Source organism: Lagopus muta, chromosome 6 (genome assembly GCF_023343835.1).
Source record: "Lagopus muta isolate bLagMut1 chromosome 6, bLagMut1 primary, whole genome shotgun sequence".
Taxonomy (NCBI): domain Eukaryota; kingdom Metazoa; phylum Chordata; class Aves; order Galliformes; family Phasianidae; genus Lagopus; species Lagopus muta.
This window is the reverse complement of record NC_064438.1, coordinates 32,107,666-32,113,756: the sequence shown is the minus strand read 5'-3', so window position 1 is coordinate 32,113,756 and position 6,091 is coordinate 32,107,666. Positions and strand designations below refer to the sequence as shown.

At 35.7% G+C, this 6,091-nt stretch overlaps 1 long non-coding RNA gene across 1 annotated transcript; it reads right to left on the bottom strand.

Annotated features, from left to right (window-relative positions):
• Nucleotides 1-408: 408 nt before the first annotated feature.
• LOC125694735 (uncharacterized) lies at nt 409-5,867 on the bottom strand. Its single transcript, XR_007377687.1, has 4 exons — nt 5,812-5,867; nt 4,565-4,777; nt 4,089-4,205; nt 409-3,243 (listed from the first exon to the last, which is right to left on the bottom strand). It is a non-coding gene; the product is annotated as an uncharacterized LOC125694735 (long non-coding RNA).
• Between the last annotated feature and the right edge of the window lie 224 nt (nt 5,868-6,091).

Below are 6,091 nucleotides of genomic sequence, written 5' to 3'. Positions count from 1 at the left end.
GTCACGTCAAGGATAGGTATCAATATTCTCCACCTTGATTATTCCTGCAATTTAATTCTAACAATGTTTCTTTTGTGAACCTAATCAAAATTCAAATTAATGACACTTTTGTCCAGTACTCTCATCAGTTTCATTACACAAAGGATTTTCTAGGGAAAAGATATATTTTCATCAGTGGAGGAAGGCTAAAATTTATTCCAACATTTAAAAAAAAAAAAAAAGGAATTTGCATCCCAAACAGATAGAAAAATATGATAAATAAATAGAAAACAAATAGAACAACACAACAAAGGAAAGGTTTTATCTTCAACTGAATGAACAGTCATTTTGAAATATGAGAACTGATTTTCACAATAATTGAAAAATTGCAGTTTTTCACAAGAAATCAATATAAGCTTGTGTGAATATCCATGTTTTTAATGAGAAAAAAAAAAAATAATTAAAGATTACAACTAATTCTTCCCTAAGAACAAAACTTTATTTGGTGGTTAGAAAAGGTGGAACTGCAAAGCAGTGTAATGGCAATCTGCTGAATTAAACAGTTATTACAGAAAGCTGCAATTATCTGCATATCTCACTTTTACCCCTGATACCAAGCTCTCATCAGGTGTCACAGTGCTACATATGGAGAATATTTTTGGAATGCTTTCTTCTTTCACCTTCAAGATTTTTGCATAATGAGATTCACTTCTATTCATTTGCTTTTGTTCAGGATAGCTGATGAATTAGACATTACTGTATTAAAAGCATCCTGGGCTTGTACATAAAGGATTAGAGCCAATTAATGAGCCAAGATTGAAATGAATTCTTTTTTGTCCTTGTTTTACATAGTGGTCATATCCTCCAAACTTCTAAACCAAGTTCTGAACAAACTTGAATGAAATTCTGCATTCTAAACCAAATGATCTTCAACTGGCTCAAGATGTAGAAGAATTGGCTCGACGTAGAAGGACTCTGTAAAGTTTCACAAATTTCATAATACAGGAAGAATATAACAATTCAGGGAATTTAGCATTTCCTTTCCCAACTCAAAGTTTCTGTTAACAACCCTCTACTGTGATCAGTCCTGAAATGGGGAGAAATACTCCCCATCTCTCTCCATCATCCCTTTACAGATGTACGGGTTTAATTTATTCAATTAATTCTGTCTTAGGTCTTACTTTATTTTAACAGGATATTTGTGGAGTCATAATCACCTGTGTAAGTATAAAGTTGATAGAATTGGTGCTATTTTGTTTTCAGTTCACTCCTTTTTTGCAGTACTGTAAGAGAGAGAATTGGGGTTGCATGTGTGAAATTCATATAATTACAAGCTCTTAACCTCAAAAAAGTAATTCAGAGCCCTAATTTTAAAAAGAGCAGTTTAACTTAGTCAACAGCGTAAGGGAAGATTTGAACCAATTAGATTTTAAAAAGTCTCTAACAGCTCTCACTGTTAAGAAACACCACAGGACATCTCCTGGTCATTTTGCTTTGTATGGATGCTAGGTAACAGGAGACTGAATTATATTGATGAGGTTTAGTCCCATAGTTCTAGGTCATTTACTTTAAGTAACCCAGCTTGGCCAATTTCATTACCATTTATCTTTGTAGACCATGTATCAGCTATCAGATACTTGATATCCTTGATATCTCGATGCTTGAATACCTTCTGAGTAATGAAGAACAAGGATTCACTCACCATTAAGGACAGAACACTAGAAATCATAGTTCTGATGGTTACCTAAGATTAAAGATACTTAATCTTATTATTAGGGCTTGAATATACTATAAGCTTTATTCTTGACTCTGCTGCAGATTTTCCTCGTGTTTTGTAAATTATCTGCCATTTTTTTCAACATCATTCACAGGCTTTTACTTGCATACAAGATGCCAAAGGACAGTCCAGTTTGTTTAAAAACAAGCAACCAAATTCCCACAACTTCACGGAAAGAAACAAAGTGAAAAACAGTAAATCAGCAGCTGAAATTTGGTACAATATGTATTTTAGTTTATTTTATTATTTTAGCTTTGAATCTGTTGTATGATGCAGAATATTTTCATAAAACTTGAGACCTCATGTTCTATAGGGAGATATTAGTAGCATGAGAGGCATGGGGGAAAGTAGTCTTTGCTCCACCACTACTGTATTTATGACAGTGTAGCTCCACCACAAGATCCAAAGATACAAAGAAAACACAGATCAGAGAATGGTGTCCCTAAATTGCCTGCAGTGGGGTAAACTATAAACTGAGTTTATTTAACCCTGGACACCTAAGCCTCAGGAGGATGGCAGTGAGCAGTCCGAGTTCTTTGGCATCACTGTTAGGCTCACAACAGAGTTTGAGCTTATTTGTGTATGCAGCATAAAAGTAATCCTCACAGTGAGTGACAGCAAGGGCTAGAAAAAAAAAATGTCTTACAGGGAGAGAGGTACAGGTTTTCTCATGATACGTTCAGAGCAGTGGAGTAAACACAAATAGGAGTAACTGCTAAATTCAGCAGAAGGAACTGCACAATGTAATTCTTAAATTAAAGGTGACTGAATAGTCTCTCACTGTGACAAGATGCTCTGCAATGCCATGAGGATGAGACACTTATTTTCTTTGATGAGTGTTTTTGTCATTAACTTTTAAGGTCACCTGAATGGAGTTAAAATAATCCCGTGGATAACCAGCTATTGAAAAGTAGTCTATACAGGAAGAGAAGGCCTAATGCATCTGTGCAATAGATGACCATCTCCTTTTGTAAAGATATATAAGACAGCCTAAACACACCAAGGGAGTTAACAGAACTTCAAATCTTCTCAACAAATACAAATAATTTTATGTGTATGGGGAACTAGCAAGATGACAAAAAATGTGACTGGATTAAAGAAAGAAAAAGACAGCTGTCATACTCATCTTGAAGTGTCATACTGTTCATACTGACATGCAGCTGCAGGAATTGCACAACAGAATAAATTTAATGAGAATTTTTATGATATTGCTTAGTTTTAAAAACAGCACAGACTCTGTTCTCACTTTACATGGAGAAAATGAGACTGAACCAAGTCTACAACCAATCTGGATGCTGGTGAAGGGAAGCAAGGTCAAGTCCACCACGGGCAAACTATACTGCCAACATTTCTGTGCATTCTTTTTTATTCAAATTCTTACATTCTCATATTTCCTCAGTGCATACCACATTTCTTGCATCTTCTTTGCAAGAGGACAAATGATGAGCAGCTGTCTGCCTCACAGTACTTCAATTCAGACCTTCCACCTGTAATAAAACAGTGAAAAATATTCAGATATATGATTACTGAAATTCTAACAGAGCATTTGTGAGAGGCATTTTTAATGCATTAAAATAGTGGATTTTTTCCATTACTACCAGCAACCACTGAGCTGAAAATAAAGAAACTGAGTTAAAACATAAGATCTGAAATTGAAACTATTATTTGAATTAATCAGATTAACAAAAAGATGAAAACAAAACACAAGCAATGAGATCTTCATATAAATTTTCACATTATTTATAATGTGTTAAACCAGAAATAGAACTCCCAAAACCTTATATACTATCAATAACACAGCTGTGAATTAACAAAAAAATCATCATGGGAACAGTAATATGGGTAAAATGGTTTTTCATTTTTAAGATGAAAACTCTAGGTGAAAACTTGTGTTCTTTGGATTAGTCATAAACCCTAAATGCTCATAAAAATCTCATGCATGTACAGAAGTTATTCCCTTTGATTTCAGATTTGGACCAGGGCTAGAGAACCTAATGGCTCAATCCAGAAAAATAATATATCGCATGCTATTATGAAGGACAGAAGTTGCTTTGCTGGCTGAGAAACAGATCTAAGGCTGCTGACAGGTACTGCAGAAGGACCAGCTGAGATTATTTAAGAAGTCACTGATCCCAGCTCTCAGTTTCCCTTGAGATATGTCAGGGGTGCATTTCTTAACAACCATGAGGTCAGCTTGCACTTGTTACTGTGAGACACTTTCACTGAGCTGATGAAAGAAATGATATCCCACGTATAAAGTGACTGACTACCATTGCAAAATCAGAAAAAACTTCTATATTTGCACGGCTCAGATTCTTCTTACAAAGCTTACCAATGTTAGCTGAAACAACAACCTTGGCAGTTTGCAATAGAGTGCAGGATCTTGCATGGATACAGCTAAGGAGATTTTAGCACTTTTTCTGTTAAGTGTTTCTGTCATAAGCTCCCACTGCAAGATGGTAAAAATTCCAAAAGCAAAAGATAAATGTGATAGAAAATTTTATGTGCTAAAAGCTCATCTGCACACTTAAAAAGCAGCACAGAAGAGAGACAATAGTAAGTGAAGACTCCCAGCCATCTTCTCCCAAGCCCATCACAAGAGCAATTAACCCACCAGAAAACCATCACCTCCACATGAACAGAGAATGGAAACACAAAAGCAGCTGGCAAATCTAAATTAAGGAGTCAGGGAGGGACATTCTACCCAGGCCCCCGTCCCCAACCCCCCCATCTCAGGGCTATCCCAGGAGATTCTCAGGAACAATTTCCAGGTGTGAAGCTCATGAAGATGAGCAAAGCTTGAAGCACCTGTTGGTTGTTTTTGTCCTGACTGAGTGAAGGTGCTGCCAGAGAAGGCAGCAGAATGAGGCTGTTGTGCTGTGCAGCACTCTGTTTGTGTCTGAGTTGCATATGGTGTATACACGCGTACACTGTTTTCTGCACACACTGAGAACACTCACAACCTCTACTGGTTGACCTGAATCTGCTGCAGGAGGCTTGCTTCTCTCAGGGCAGTCAGATCTAAGATAAAGCACATTCACTTAACAAGGTGATTAATAGTTTTAGTCAATACTCTAATACATGCTTCTTATTCTTTCACAACATTTATGTTGTTAATTATCAGAGTAATTTAGATTTGCAAATACACTGAAAAAATAGAATTAGAAACTTTTTAAGAACTATGATTTTCTTTTCTTTGTATTTACTTCCATCTTATGTTTCTAAAATGTCAATTTATTTGCAAAGACAAAATTGGATAAAAAAAGTTAGGAAACTTCCACAGATGACATGCCAATAGTGATTCCGCCCTATCAGCTGTAGCAATGGCAGTGGTTATATGTTTTGTACACATAACTATGCTTGCTTTTAGTAATGTCATTATAAGTATAAGATCAAGTGCAGTTTTTTAAGCATGGATCTATAAGCACACACTGCTTCTACACAATTTTTTTTCAGCTTCATAATTCATTTTTTCTCCATAATCTAAAACAATACATATAAATAGGGGTTTAAAATATATTGAATTATGACATTGTAATGCCAGCAACGTTTGCCATTTTCATTTAAGTTGCTTAAAACTTTTCTTGATACATTTTGTTTTAAGAAACAATTCAAATGATTTCTAAAGTTTAGAAAATAGAATTAATTCCCTGGAAGACTTTTTAAACTTTACCTTCTATAAACTTTATCTTCTTTCAGCTGAGAATATTTATTTATTTAAGTACATTCATCTCAGTATAGAAGTACCCTGAAGCTCTGAGTTTGCTGAGTGTAGAAGAAGGTGTTATTAAAAGTACTTAAAAGAAATTGGCAAGGGGACACCTACTCACTGTAATCATCACAAGTAAATCTGGAAGGAAGCCCCTCTATATATATTATCTAGCATTTTATTTCAAAATAAAAATGAACTTCATAGAAAATATTGACATTACATTTAATTCATTAATTTCATGTGCATACAATCAAAGAATATTAGACTGTTATAATTACAAAATAAACAAGAGAGTTAGGCAAAGTAGACTATGATAACAAAAGAGAATAAATGGAAGGCTTACCCTTATGCTGCACTCACTACAAAACACCAGTAGAGGCAATTTCCAGAAGAGATCCTTCCCCACTGGTAGCCAGCTCTTAAATAGGTCTAGGGGAGGTGCAGCCAGGCTCCACCCCGTCTGGCAGCACAGGTGAATTGCCTTCACCTGTGCTCCTCTGGCTGACTCATGGCTCACCTGAGGTGATCAATCAGAGGTTCAGGCCGTGACTCAGCAGTTCCCATACACATGTGACATTTTGTTCTTCCTCAGATTACTCTGAGGTTTTCCAACTGGCATCAAA